The 16,376-nt window shown below is 40.0% G+C and overlaps 1 protein-coding gene across 1 annotated transcript in view; it reads left to right on the top strand.

Annotated features, from left to right (window-relative positions):
- cfap299 (cilia and flagella associated protein 299) overlaps positions 1-16,376 on the top strand; it is an 89,978-nt gene that overhangs the window by 9,679 nt on the left and 63,923 nt on the right. The gene's annotated exons all lie outside the window — the stretch shown is intronic.

Genomic DNA, 16,376 nt, shown 5'->3' with positions numbered 1-16,376 from the left:
CAGACTCTGACTTGGACGAGGATTGCATAGTTGGTGTGGTGAGGCTTCAGGAAACATTTTTGGAGAACTATATTTGTGTTTTCTCTGGCTGCTTGTGGCAGACGTGTCTTTGTGGCATTCAATGCTTGTCAAAATGCTCAGAAATTCTGCGTCTCAGTTCAAGTAAAATAATACGTCAAAAGAAAGAAACGTCTATTTCAGATGAAATTGCAGTCAAATAAGAATAACTCTTTAGGCATATCATTTGATACAGCCTTTTGCAATGTAAAGCACTATCAGAGGCTATTGTGTTTACTTGAAGCCAATAAACTTTCTCAGCAAGAAGCTCATATAGCCAGTGACTGCAGGCCTCAAAGATTTAAAGGGGTCATATAATGGTACATGCACTTTTACAAGTTGATTGTACTGAAATGTGTGTTGGCAGTGCCTGTACACAACCATCATAAAATGATAAAAATCCATCCAGTGTTTTTTTTTTTATCTTCTTATATGTTTCCTCCCATCTCAAATCAAGCTGTTCGATATTGTGACGTCACAAAATCGACGCCCCTCCCACGATGGTTGATTGACAGCAGCGTTTCAACACAGCCCCGCCCTCGCACCCTCGTGAGCGAGCTGTCAATCATAGCACGCACCGACCGGCGCGTTCATTGTTGATAGCTGGAGCACTGAGTAGAATGGTGTCTAAGTTATTGTGTATGGGTAATTGTGGTGTTCTGTTCTTGGGTGTAATAACGAACACAGCAGTCATGTTGATGTTCCTAAATCCATACAGCTGAGGGAATATTCCACACGATCAACGTCAATGCTTTCATGTTTGCGCGAATCATTTCACACCAGACTGCTTTACAAACGAGGATCAGTAAAAAGGTGGTTATTTGCTAAGAAGCTGCTCCTGAAAAAAGGATCAGTACCAACTATTCGTGTTCCTGCTGCACCTCCAGAAGAAATGCAAGCTTTAGCATAAGTTCTGCCGGGAAGACTCAATTACTACGTCACCTATTGCCTTCACTTCTATCCAATCATATTCTTATGCTCATGTATAAAAGCTCGGTACTTACACATGTTTGAGTTCGCAGATACTGAAGCGACGATTACCCCCATCCTCCCCACCACCACCAGGATGGTCCTGTCAATACCTCCCGGGGGGGTCTGCTGCGCCCCTGTCTTCATCTTTAGGCAGGAATTGCAGATCCGAGACTCTCGGATTATGCACTACGGACAGGGCCTACGCCAAATGACTTTGTAGATTATCAGCTTGCTGAGCTGTCAATAAATGTACGGTTTATTGAAATAATTCTCCCGAGTCTTTCTGGTAGAACTGAAGTGAGTGTAACGGTTTATTGACCTTTATATTAATCTTTATATTAATCTTTGCAAATCGCTTGCTGCACGCTTCACGATGAATGCGGCTATTTTTACACTCAGGGTACATTACGGCATGTTTTCTATGTACGATGTTATCAATATAATTCATAATCCCACGCTTATAATGAACAACGCGTTATGGTTATTGTGTTACAAACGGTGTAAGCACAGAACAGAGGGGCGGGGTGAGCAAAGCTCATTATCATTTAAAGACACATGCACTTAAACGGCGTGCTGAAAACAGAGCTGTTTTTGACCAGGTAAAATTAGTGTTTTCTTACAATACTAATGAGAATTTTTAATTAAAGTATATTACAAACTTTTAATTTAGACCCTAAAGAATCATATTAGCTTGTACAAAAATGGCATTATATGACCCCTTTAAAAGATTAATTGACTCAGTAGTTCTCAACATAATATAACTGCAATACTAAATACATGAAAACAGTCAAATAGTGTATATTTGATTTGGTGCAGTTAACTGTGGCTCTTGGTTAGCAAGTTGATGATAGTAAAGAGTAATGTTAATGTGGTTGCCATTAACATTTTTCACTGCCTATGTCCTCCACACGAGGGCCCCATCACTTCAGTTCCTAGGTTAAGCTTACCATATCTATGCCTATCAAGTCCAGCTCTCTTAGGTTTAGTTGTATGCTGCAAAGTGAAATTCTGAATAGTCTCCTGTCATTTAGATATGGTTAGAATTGAGGTTGTATTAGTGACTAGGATCACAATGCACATGACCCATTACTCTGATTGGGAAGAAAAATCAACCACTTGTAACGAAAGACAAAATGGCATTTTTGCACCCTTGAAGGGTACAGTGGGGAGGGAACGTGACTTTGTCAAATGAAAGCAAGCAATATCTTCCACTGTGTTGTTAGTGTACAAACAATAGTCCTTTAAGGAAATAATTTAACTGTTTTGATCACATGATCCTGGATAGCAGTTAGCTATTACACCATGATCAGGTGTTTTGCCTCAAGGTTAGGCATCATGAAAAGATAAATGACTATATAATGGCTGAAATAAGTGTTGACAGATTATTATTATTATTATTATTAACATTTAGTTGTCGTTGCATTTAGTTTTTGGTATCGATATGTTGATAAAGATATCAACTGTATCTGGTTGATATAGTTGATATAGAAGGATTTTTCTCACTTTAATACTATATATGTATTTTAATTTTTGTAATTTTTTTTGCACTAAAAGTGAGAAAAATCCAGTCATAAGTTTGGTTAAATGTTGAAAGAAAAAAGCTTTGTGCTCAGTCAAAACAGTAATATTATTAAGATTTAAAATATTTTTTCCATTTTAATATATTTTCAAATGTAATTTATTCCTGTGATGGTACAGCTGAATTTTATTTGTCCTTCAGAAATCATTCTAATATGCTGATTTTGTGCTCAAGAAATTTTTTAGAAATTTTTGCTGGTTAATGCTTTTGTAAAAAAAAAAAAAAAAAGGATTCTCTAATGAATAGAAAGTTCAAAAGAGCAGCATTTATTTGAAATAGAAATATTTTGTAACATGCACTATCATCTATGATCAATTTAATGCATCCTTGCTGAATAAAACAATCAATTTCTTTTTAACGGTAATGTTACATACATAAGTAAATGATAAGTGAATAATTTTTTTATTATTAAAATTTGATTGTGGTTACCTGTAACTCAAAAAAAAAAAACTTTATCCTTTTGTGACCCCTTCTCAATTGCAACCTTCCAGTGTGCGTTTTCTCTCTCTCTTCCTTCCACTCTTTCTAACTGCCTTTTCAGGCCTCTTTTGCTCTTGGAGACCTTTAGTGCCTGCAGGTGTATAAATAGAGATGTTTTCAATTAAGATGTGCTTTTTGCCTGTAGCGTGCATCTGATCAATGAATGCCCCTGCACCTGTGGTAATAAAATACTAAAGGACGAGGGAGACTGTGCTATGAATGCTAATCAGATGTTGCCCTTTTGTTGCTCTGTTATAGGCTAGTACATAACATGCTTCATTTGACAGATAGGCATTGTGGTATCCTGCCAACAAATCACAATTGAACAAACGAAGGGATTTCACCCTGAGAAACTCAATACTTGACGCAATGGGAAAAGCTTGAATGGAAGAGATGGTTGACTGAAAGATGGCTATTGGTGAAAAGGTTCCACAATAGCTTATGACTGCATTGAAATAATGGACAACAGTAAACGCAAGTCTCTTTATGTGATTAAAAGTAGACAAGGGGTTGACTGAATGCCTTACTCCTTCATCACCGTCTCTCATGCTCTTTCTTTCTCTCTGCATCTGTGACTTCTTTAAGATGAATGTGAATTAAGCAGATGAGTGAAAGCATTACTTTTTTCCACTAATAAATCGGGTCCATACAGAGGGAATGGGAGTTTGGCTCGGATCTGAGCAAATGGATCATGCAAAAAAAACACCATAGTCGCATAATCCATTTCTCCTGTACTGGCATTTAGCGCAGATACCATGTTGAAAACCAGCTCATGCCCTCTCAGCAAGTTTACAATTCACAGTGTCCTCATAAATGCTGCACCACTAGGTCTGGATCAAAAGCGTAAGGTCACGCAGGTTCCGAGCATTCTGGTGCGAGTTTCAGAGGCGAGGGAGCATGGTGGTTTTACGCAGGCCTGATATGAGGCCCTGGCAGGAGCCCTGAAACCTGCAGCCTGGCCCGGGCCCAGCAGTAAATGTCAGCAGATGTCCTGACCTCGCGTGCTCATGACAGGCTGTGGAGACTCGAGCTCGAACCCTCCCCCCAAACCCCCAGCACAACCACAGCCATGCTCTTTGTCCATTGTTTGGCTTCTTCGAAAAAATGTCACTCTACACAAATTCACCCCTTTCGAAATTGATGGTTGGAGCCATCGCTTACTAGCCAAGTAAAACCCTGCTGCGAACACAGACTGTACATATGCACCGCAGTGTTAATCCCTCACACACATAGGCTGAAATAAGACCTTCAGCCCTGTTTTTCAGGGCACGGTCAGGAGGATAGCTTGGCCTATGCTGGTTGTCCCACAACGACCCATCATATGAGGTGCTAAATGAAGCTGATTGGAAAGTTCTTCCATAGTCGTGCCAATCAGACACGACAGAATACAGTATATAAAACTGTAAGACTATAACAATACCTAAGATTTATCAACTGAGATTTGCATCAGTCAGCATAAGCATAGTGAACATTCACTTTAAAGGAAATGGTTTGCCATTTATGTTGGGATGTCAACACTACTTTTTCCCATGGTACTAACGTTTTGTAATTGTATTTATTTTTTTATTTTTTTTGGAAAGAGAAGAATAGCTTGCGGCAGTGATATCTAATACAGAAGAATTGTAAAGTAAATATATTTTCTATTCTCTGCTCTCTATTCAAGTGCTTCAATTGATTGATTGTATCCACAAACCACTATGTAAAGAGAATTTATGCTTTTTAAAAAGTTGATATTAGTTGAAACATATCATACGCTTTCCAAGGGCCGAGCATTCCTTGTCATTTACTAATACTCACATTATCACCTTTTGTGTTCTGTAGAAGATAGAAATGCACACAGGTCTGCAACAACATGAGGGAGAGTATGATGACAGAGATTTCATTTTTGGGAGGATACTTATAAGGTTGTTTGCAACTATTTCCTTTCTGCATCTACACAGGGTTTAACACTGCATTTATTTCTACTTTGTTTCCGGCAACCTTCCTTCAGCAGTGACTTAAAACAGATGTTTATTAGGGTTTGTCTTCTCCTGGAGGACTAACCCTTTCCTAAGGTCTCTGTGGCAGTAAATGAGACTTAACAAGACACCTGATGTGCACTAACAGATGAGGCTATTCTTAGGAGGTAGTTGCAGTCCCCACTGTTCCCACATTTGCTTTATAGAAATACTTTTCAGACCACAGAAAACCTAAAAGTGATGAGCCAGCAATTTCATTTACGAAATGTTTGCTGAGTGGGAATTTGACCTGTCTGTGTTCCAGCAATCTGTCGTAGCTGATCATTCATCTACCTGAGAGTCCAGAAGAGCACCAAATAGGCCTAACTGTTAAAGGGATAGTTCACCCAAAAAAACGGTTGACCATTTACTTCCATGGTAGGAAAAAAATTCCATGGAAGTCTGGGTGCCAACATTTTTTAAAATATATTTGTTTGTGTTCAGCAGAAGAAAGAAACTCATACAGGCTTGGTACAACTTGAGGGTGAGTAAGTGATGACAAAATTTTCATTTTCAATCTTTTTGTCTCTACCTTACATGAATAGGCCTACATTGTATTTGTTAGCGTACATTTCTGAAATACATTACTTGGACACAGTCACCTCTGATAAAAGATCACACTAAATGTTTATGTAGACATGCTTTTGCTGTAAAGCTGCTTCAAAATTATATATATTGTGAAAAGCGCTATTCATCCTATTTTTTACGCTAGAGCGGGCGCCGCCATTTTTTAAATATGATGTGTTAGATTTCCGGTAAGCCACTTCGCTAATCGTAGTTGTATTGTGAACCTGTAGTTTTGCATCGACTGTGTAGTTTTGACTGGCTAGCTACTTTTTAATATGGACTACAGACAGACTGGCGTCCTTTGCACAGTTAGGGTGTGCCATAATAGCTGGTTCAAGCGTAAAAAATACATGCAAGATATTTGTTTTGATCATAATCCACGCACCAGAACTGAATGTGGACATGGGGCACCCTATTATCTGCACGCTGCAAGAAGCTCGGCGGCTTTGGTTAAAGGAACACTTCGACTTTTTGGGACTTTAGCTTATTCAGCGTATCCCCCAGAGTTAGATAAGTCCATACATACCTTTTTCATCTCCGTGCGTAAGTCTGTTTGACGCACCCACCGCTAGCCTAGCTTAGCACAAAGACTGGATGTAAATGGCTACAGCTAGCATACTAATCCCAATAAGTGACAAAATAACGCCAACATTTTCCTATTTACATGTTGTGATTTGTATAGTCACAGTGTGTACAAATAACAAGGTCATATGAGACACAGCCATTTTTTAAACGTTTAAATACTGGGAACTATTTTCTCAGAAGGCGAAGCACTGCTACTTGGGCGGAGTGATTAGCGCAGCACCCGAGAAGCGCCGTTCCGTCAACAAAACCAACGTGACTAACTAGCTAGTAGCGAACGTGATTCGTGATCATGGCTGACTTTGAGGAATTGTCAGAGGATTTTTATTTGGTATCAAACCAAGATCCAGAACCATATCGTTTTGAGCCAGAATACACAGACGAGGAGTTACAAACTTTGGAAGCTGATAGACAAGATGCCGAACAGACCGAGGTCGAGGGGAGAATCAGAATGGGAGTAGCCTACTATTTCATAAACAAGGTCACTGTTTCTCAAAAATGAAACCCCCCCCCTCCAATTCATTAGCAATTTGAAGGCTACAGTCCTGAAAGTTACCTTTAGCGCCGCTTATTTGTTACTGGGGCGATAGAGCGCGTTTGTGACAACACAATACTAACATTACAGGGGATACATGGAGCCCGGGAACTACTGTAATAGTAGTGAGCACCCTATTCATGTAATAGCTAATGGCACTGTAACAGTAGGCTAGTTATCTAAAAACATAACGGAACACTTATCCGCAGCCGCAGATGATCCACTTTGTCCTGTCTGTACTATCGATGGGATGGCCGTATCCTTCAGCACGTTTCATGGTCCGTGTGGCAAATTCCATTTTTTCAAAATAGTCGTCCTCAGTGAAATGTTCTGAGCAAACGCGATAGTCCTTGATGATGTCTACAGGTGTGTTTGGATCTATATCCAGAGCAAGTAGCTATTGATTCATCAGGTCAGCATTTTTGGTTGGAATTCTATGAAACACCATGGTATTACCTGGTCTCCCCTGTTTATTGTCGCAGATCTTTACAATACAGCGAACACCCATGATTGTAAACTTTGCATTTACTATCTAGTAATTGCTGACTCTATTACTCCAACTCTGAGCGAACTCTCTGCTCCTCACCACGGCGCTTCTCGGGTGCTGCGCTAATCACTCCGCCCAAGTAGCAGTGCTTCGCCTTCTGAGAAAATAGTTCCCAGTATTTAAACGTTTAAAAAATGGCTGTGTCTCATATGACCTTGTTATTTGTACACACTGTGACTATACAAATCACAACATGTAAATAGGAAAATGTTAGCGTTATTTTGTCCCTTATTGGGATTAGTATGCTAGCTGTAGCCATTTACATCCAGTCTTTGTGCTAAGCTAGGCTAGCGGTGGGTGCGTCAAACAGACTTACAGCACTCACGGAGATGAAAAAGGTATGTATGGACTTATCTAACTCTGGAGGATACGGTGAATAAGCTAAAGTCCCAAAAAGTCGAAGTGTTCCTTTAAAAGCATTATTGTAATGTGTGAACACGCTGGCAATGCGAATTGCTTGTTATTTTTATGTTAATAGTTAAGTGTATCTGTTGCATTAACCATTCAATCGCCATTTTGAGTTCTTTGCACGCACATGCTTAATGTGTGACACGATGCATTACATGTGAAACGGTGCATGTTGAATTACGTTAAGGTTCTAAATGCAGCAGTAGTTTATGTATTTCTCTCGTGTGTATTTGAGCGATACATTTGTGAGAAACCGCCAAAATTTCCACTTCGTTAATGGAAGACTCATTGAAGATCATCCCTTTAATATTTGGTCACTTCTTTACGATAAAAATGTTGAAGCCACTGTAATTTCTTGAACAATAACATGTGGACATCAAAACACGCACAGTCATCAGGGTTAAAATTTTTATATTTGAAGTCGCGATGAATTAAAGGTGCTCTAAGCGATGTCACGCATTTTTTAGGGCAAAACATTTTTTGTCACATACAGAAAACATCTCCTCACTATCCGCTTGCTACCTGTCCCCTGAACACACTGAAAAAAAGCGCGGTCTCTGTAGACAGCCCAGGCTCCACAAACGGCAACAAAAACAAACTGGGCTAACCCGCACCACGAAACATAACAAACTGTTTCAGCCAATAACCGACAAGAAGGATTTGGGGGTGGGGTTTGGGGGGTTAGTGCGCGGATGAGGAGGAGGGATGGTCTAGCTAGCCTTCGTTTTGTTTGACAATACTTTGAACGTCAACAAGAAGTGACGTCATCCAACATCACTTAGAGCACCTTTAACAGTTTGCATATATAGAAACTTATTGATGTATTCTCCTGTGTTGGCATAGGTTTATAGATTATTTACGTTACAAATCTGGTGAAATGGTGCACATTTTGCTCCCATATGAACATCATAAGCAAGCCAAACCCACAGCATATGCAGATATGGCATTTGTTAAACGAGTTGCTGAGACGCGAAGACCCGTCTACTCCGAGTCACAACACAAAATAATTGAAAATATTCTCATAAGATGTCAGGCCACTTCTTCATTTCATCCCCCCACCGCGGGTGTGATAAATATTAACCATCACGGTGTTTAATAGTGTTTTGTGCATGCTACCATAGCATGGCTTCTTACCATCGACCATAGACCGTAAAAGAAATGGACACAGCGACCCCATAGACTTAAACGGAGAAAAGTGAAGTCAATTAGAAGCACTCACTTCCTGATGGCTGAACGTACTGCGCAGCCTCAAAAAAGAGCTTGACGACGTAGATGTGACGTGAGCAACCTGTCTGACAGTTGTAAGTCTTCTAGTAGCTGTGCCAAGAGACATCTGAATCATTCCCTTCCGAATCTTGCAGAGACGGAGAGCAGGAGTAGGAGCTGTCTATGAGCTAGGAGCAGCAGCAACTTTATGACTCTCCATGGGCTTCTCCCTTGACTTTATCGGACTTTATGCCTCCACGTCCCCCCGATTGCCTGCGAGCTTCTCCTTCTGTCTATACGGTAATTTATCTACTGTGCGACAGAGAGTCGCGTGGTTATGACGCAATCGTTAGCCTATTTTTACAAAAACGGCTTTTACGGGGCCATAGTGTAAGATACAAGGTAATGGAGCCTTTTATACATTGTCGTGTTTCTTTAGAAATAAACAATGGACAAATGGAGTCTTTAAACGCCTCAAATGTAAAGTTATTCGCTGTCAAAGTGACGTCAAAATGAATGGGAGTCAATGGAATGCTAACAGCAGGTAATGGCTTGTTAGCCAATGGATGCCCCCATAGAAGGTAGCTTTCCAGGTGCTGGATTACCCCCTTGGAAACGACACATTAAAAGGAAGTACATCATCGTATTTACTTATGCGTTGCAAAATAAGGTGGTATGTCGCTCGTGGCCTGATTGGAGGTAGCTCGCCAAGGGCAATTCACAAATTGTGTCTTTTGCGCATTCAAGTTCGTTATTTCAAATGTACTGTAGGCGTGAGGCAAGCGCGCTCATAATAGAAGCGATGTGCTCGTTTTTCCAGGCACAGTGAGATGAAAAAACTTTTCATAATGCCGCAAGCGCACAGCAGGTCATGTGACAAGAACCAGCCAATCAGCTTCACCCTTTCCGTAACAACATTGAAAGCTCAGTCAACAGGAAGGATGGGGGTGCACCCAAACACTACGGGTTTTTTCTCTTTTCCGTAAATAAATCTTTTAAATTTTTTTTTTACGTTTTTCGGTGGTGGAAATCCATTACTAAAACTTCTTTGTCGTTGTGGAGAGCACGGTTCATGGTTGCATAGCAACGACACACGCCACGGGAGTGCAATCGCTTTGGCGATGATACGAAAGATGATACTTTTCATCTAATCTGAGTGAGCTAATATAGACAGGTGTTCCACCCCCAATGCAAATCAAGTTTGACATATCTGCCGTGAGGTTATTATTTTTATTTAGCCTATTTATGAACATGCAAATGTAATTACAAAATAACAGAAAAACAAACAGTTTCAATCAAGCAAGAAAAAGCAATGTTAGCAAGAGTCTCACAGAGGCACAGCATGCAGCGTAACTTAGGTTTCTTTCTGTGTGAAAACATGACGGAAAGCAGAATGCTGAGAGAAATTATTTGAAAGAATGAATGAATTAATTATTTAAATGTATCTCTAAGGGGGAACCAACTGTCTTTAGAAAAGTTTCGATGGCATTTGCTTTTCATCTTCCCTCTGTATAATGCCTAATAAAGTACTGTTTATAAGTGCAGCTCTGCTGTGTTTACAGAGGTTACCAGGGAAACGGCTCTATTTCTGCTGTTCCATAAGCGCCACCTACTGATGGAGAGTGGATTTACATTTTCATTCAGTCTTTTGTTCAGACTGAAAATCAGACCGAATTTTTACTATTAATTCTAAAAGATAAGCTAATGTGTATTCTAAATGTCAGTCCTGACTCATTCTTTTTATAAAAATGATTTAAAGGCTGAAAAATATGAGGTATATCTTTTTATAAAACCTTTTTTGTCAAAACTTTATTTGAACCTGTACGTTAGTAGATAACGTTGCAAGACACATTTTTAATGTTATTATTTGAATGTTTATGTAAATAAAAAGTGCATATTGATGCTTATTTTATTTGTTATTTGTTGGTTTTCGACATAAAACTTGGTAAATTGATTTCATTGTGTAGTATTAGTACTTTTTGAACAGGATTCTATGATAACCGTGATCATTTTGGTCACTATAATCGTGACATTTTCATAACATTTCATTATGATGCACTATAAAATCAACTATAGTTATGTGTTTTTACAGTATAATATGTAAAGTACTATTTTCCATAAAAAACTGTAATCTCTGATTCTGTTCTTTTCTCTGACATTAAAGGGTGACATATATAGGTCTTCAAAAACTCTTTTAGGTCTAAAACAGTTTGGATAGTTGTTAATATGAGAGTTATGAGACATCATTTAAGAGATTTAAGTATTGTATAACATGAGTAGCTCTCAGCCACTTTCATTTTTAAAAAGTAGCTCTCAAATGAAAAAAGGTTGGAGACCCCTGCGCTATACAAATAAATGTGAATTGAGTTGAGTTGAACTATCCCTTTTACAGTTATTTGTTGCTCTTCTGGACTCTCCTGTTGAGGGAGATGGATGAACAACATGAGGGTGAGTAAATGACCATTTTCATTTTTGGGTGAACTATCCCTTCAATGACACAATATATCTACCATCATAATTATAGGGAGAAATAGAAGTTTTCTTGACATAGATAGGTTTTTGTTCCCACCATCCATTCCAAAATCTAAGCTTAGATTAGTTGATTTTAACTTGTACTAACTGAATTTTGGGTTATATTCAAATCAACTGAGCAAATATTCTCACTCACCAGAATTAAAAGTCAACTTCCTTGCTCAGCATGTTAGCATTGTAAAGGAATGGGATTTGTCAGGAATAACAAGATCTTATTTCAGTTTCCTTTAAAGAGCTTTGCGATGGATTTATTCAATCTGGAATTAATGTTCTATTTCACTGACTTGTCACGTTACTTTTTCACATCTTTATTACTTGTCTTAAAGCAGGCAAACTTTTGGATTTGCTACGGATGTTGTTTTGAGTAAAATAAGGTTTTAAAAAAATTAGTTGGGCACATGTGGAGTCAATTTAATAGTGTGGATCTTGTTACGAAGCTGGTGTTGAATTGTGCTCTGAATGATTGAGACCAGGGAAGACTATTGCACAAAATCTACAGTGCTGATATGGATTAGGACTCAGTTACAGCACTAAAAAACTAAAAACAATGAACAGTCACAGTCAGTCTATTCCCAAAAGACTTTCTTTCATTTCAAGTGTCTAGGTGGTTATTGGTTATTTTTAAAGTCCCCAGTTGTCAATAATGTTATCCCTTAAAACTCATCTTTGATCACCAAAATTGCATATTTAAAATTAAAAAATTTCCTGTGAAAAAACAATTATTCATGCCTTAAAAGAGGTTGAATGTAACTCTACACCTTTGCTTTATTTAGTATACTGTACGTGGATCCATGAATATGCAAATGAGCCCCGCCTCCACTCACTCATACAGGCTCGTCTACAAGTTGATGTATCAGAATGGTAATGCATTTTATGTATCGCTCTCTACAACGTCGAGCACATAACTAATTAATATGATTCGCCTTTGGCTTGACTACCTTATCAAACAGCTAATAATGTTTTGTTAATGTTACACAAACCATGTTCCTGTTCGCCATCTCAGTCTGCTTTCTAAAAATCAGCATCCTTACAAATGCTTTGAACAACTTAGAATGTCAGTGGAGAAAGGCATATAGTTCATCATAATATTGTCAAGCTTCTCTTGAGACTCCCCTGTTTCAGAGCATATTAGATTTAATATCATTAACTATTATGACATAAGAAACACTGACGATTTCAAACCCATTTTCAAGTCTTTTTTTCACTGCAGTTTTAAGGAGAAAATACTCAGCAGTGGTGTTGAATTATGAATTTTCTCATGGTTTGTCTTAAAGCATAATCAAAACACCACATAGACACATAAATTACATTAAAAACTTGATTTTCACCACAGGAGGTCTTTAAATTTTACAACATAGCCTACCACAGAGGTGCCCAAAATGTTTACTACAAAGGGCAAAAAAATTTCCTTAATTGAGGCTAGCAGGCTGCATTATAAAAACTCCTTTTAAAAAATAAATCAAATTCACTTATATTCTGTACTTTTACAAACTGTTTTCCCCTTTTTTTTTCACCCTCTTGTGTTATGGCATGGTGGGCCAAATCAAAGGTCATCACTAGGGTTGGGAATCAAAATCGATTCCAGTTCTGGAAACAAATACTTAGAAGTCAGGAATTTGATACTTTTTAAACCATTCAAAAGCAAGAAGACGTGAAAGACAACGTCTCGGTTATGTATGTAACCCTCGTTCCATGAAGGACTCAACGGAGACGTCACGTCAGACGTGATCTGGCGAATTGGAATCTCGCCTGAGAGCCCAATCACCTTTGAGTGTAAACTAAATGAGCCAATGCACATTGGCCAATGCACAATGGAAGCGCACTTGCATTGCACATTCAGGTTTTCGCCAAGGAGCCGAGCCGGTGACCTGGCCGCTCAGCGATGGTACAGTAATTGTGGCGACGGGACGTAACGTCTCTGTTTCCTCCTTCAGGGAACGAGGGTTACATACATAACCGAGACGTTCCCTATAAGTCAGTCACTTTCGACGTTATGTCAGACGTGATCTGACGAATTGGGATCCCTACCAAAGCGCCACTATTGCTGCCTCTTCCAGCCCTCCGCGTAAGCCACCTGATCCCCCCGCACTTACTAGGGCGGAAGATGGGACAGGGCTTTACGCCAAGACAGTTGATCACTGCTGTTCCGCATGACCCATACAGTGAGATTATTGGATAATACTGGGAAAGCGTGCCTTTTCCAGGCGGAAAGGGGTGCTACAGAATCCACGTCCTACCTGTAGTGAGGTTTCGTGTGGAAATTACACATATGAACTGGCCATTAGGGCAGTGCAACATATGGAATGTCCCTGAGGTAGCTTTAGCCTAGTTAGGGGGGAGTCAACACCGGCAGGGACCACAGAGCGGACTCTGCCAAGGGAAAGACACGGGATCGCCGACAGGGGAATCGTACCATAGAAGAATACACATATGGGATCACCATAAGGATCACAACATATGGCACCTAGCCTAGCACAGGGGTCAACCTAAGGGGTATTTACGAGTGTTAGGTCTGGCTTTTGACGCTCTGCCACGTCTGACTGCTGAGGGTGGTGGAGGAACTCAACAGGGTTCGTCAGCTGGGGAACTCAACTGAGGAGCAAGCTAAGTGCACGTATCCAGTCCATAGGAGGGGAATGGTGTAGCAAGCGAGACACCGAGTGGGATTCGATTCGAATTCCAGGTATCATGCCTGATCCCTGAACACACTCTTGATAGAAGCCAGCACAGTCAGGATCACTGTCTTTATTGACAGAATTTTCAGCTCAATTGACCGCAGCAGTTCGAAGGGGGCTCTCTGTAATGCCGTAAGCACCAATGAGAGATCCCAAGAGGGTACGGGGTGAGGGCGAGGAGATAGAATTAAATAGAATAGAAAATTTGACGACATCTCACACCTCTGCAAGGTTTAGCTAGGGGGTGCTTCTGGACCACCAAGATGGACATTTTCTGTCTGAGGGCCTGCACTGTGGCTTTCATCACGGTCAGTCACCATGAACAGTTCCTTCATTAACCCCAGCTCAGAACTACCCTCGTGCATTATGAGTACTTTGGCCTCGTAGACTTGCAGGGTGGCCATCGCATGCAGGGCAGAGGCGGCCTGTCCAGCAGCACTGTAAGCCCCAGCTGCTGTTGTCTCACAGGTGCTGGATGGGTTTGCGGATGACCCCACCAGGTGGCAGCACTCTGCGGCACAGCAACCGCACACTCCATCTGGGGAATCCCCATGAACCCCTGACCCCTCCCCACCATCGAGGGTAGCGAGAGAGGAAAAATCTTTTTATGCAGATTTTGGCATTTTTGCCGTTCCATATTGGCGCCAATATGCTTCCATACTGACAAAGTTCTTCATGCACATCCAGGAAGAAAGTGAGAACATGCGCACCGGGGAAATGGCCGCAGCACAGCTTGCAGGAACTAGTGCAACCTGCAGTGTGCAAGGAATGCTCTTTTAGGCTTGGTATTGAAACAGCAGGAAATGCTCTTTGAAGATCGCGACCACCGCTTCAGCGCTGTCACACCAACAAGCAGAGCTTCTCCCTGACTCGTAGTAAATCACTTGAACAGATGATTGCAACGGGACAACACAAGTGCTCTGCTCCGAAGCTGAATGTGTGATGCAAGCGCACTTCCATTCATATGCACTTTGCAGGGTGGGGTGCGCAATGCAAATCTCACACACCAATGTGCATTGGCTTGTTTAGTTTACAATCAAAGGTAATTGGGCTCTCAGGCGAGATCCCAATTCGCAGATCATGTCTGACATAACGTCAAATGTGACTGATAGGGAACTCAGATTGTTACTTTTTTCTGTTTTGCACACACATCCAAAGTGCGTGCACAGAAAGACCTCTCATATACTGTGCTAATACTGAATTGAGTTCTCTTTCACGCCTTCTTACACTTGAACGGACAAATTCACACAAAATGATATCTGAATATCCTCGTAAACATAGTCAGTTTTGTCTTACATAAACATATACAGTTGAGAAAGAAAACGCATGTGTATCAGACAGTACGTAGTATTGTTAGAGTTATGTATTTTTTCAGGGTTATGTATATGTATTCCCTGTTTTTTTTCATTCCTTTTTCAGTTCTCGCTTCAGATAATGTTGTTTACGCTTTCTATTCTTTAGCTTTAAGATATCTCCTGAGTATTTATTATTCTAATTAAAGAATTATTCTAATTATGTTTTTTATTCTTTGTTTGTGGAACTCCTTTGTTGTGCGATTTCTGTAAACCACTGTATAGCGTTACAAATATATTGTGTATCAGTATATCAGTGTATCAGTACATAGGATATTGAGTTAATTTGGTCTTAAAGTGACAGCAGCCCAATATAACTACTGTGTCTGTCATTAATGTTAATCAAAGCAGAGCTGGCGCCAGCGGAGCACTGCAGAAGGGGCGTCTGAAGTAACGAAAGGGGGCAATGATGTAACGCAAACTATCCCCAGCTAGAAAAACATATGTGGCCCATTCAAGTATTTGTCGGACCATAAATAAACCTGTTGCTACTACAACTAAGAAACTAAATGCTACTGAGCAAATACAGATGGCAGAGCATTGATTAATGTTACTACATAAAACGTAGGAAAATTGCCCAGGCCAATATATTCGAAAATGTGACTAATATCCTTGAAATAAACACGTTTTAGTCAACCAGATATAAATAAGTCTTAGAGACACAATTTCAGCGAATTTGTCATGAATAGACAGACACTCATTGCAACCCGTTTAACAGATTAGAACAGATTAGAACAGCCTTAACTCCAAAATTGCACTGTAAAATAACAGTAATCTACTGGCAGCTCTCCTTTTTTACATTATGTTACCGTAAAAATACCATGGAAGGTAACTCGTATCATTTGGGAAATTTGGGAAGCATTTTGCTTCAAACAGTTTGAGTTCAA

The sequence above is a fragment of the Leuciscus leuciscus genome (assembly GCF_965113295.1).
Source record: "Leuciscus leuciscus genome assembly, chromosome: 5".
Lineage (NCBI taxonomy): Eukaryota > Metazoa > Chordata > Actinopteri > Cypriniformes > Leuciscidae > Leuciscus > Leuciscus leuciscus.
Note: the sequence above shows the minus strand (reverse complement) of the source record. Positions and strands in the feature narration are given on the sequence as shown.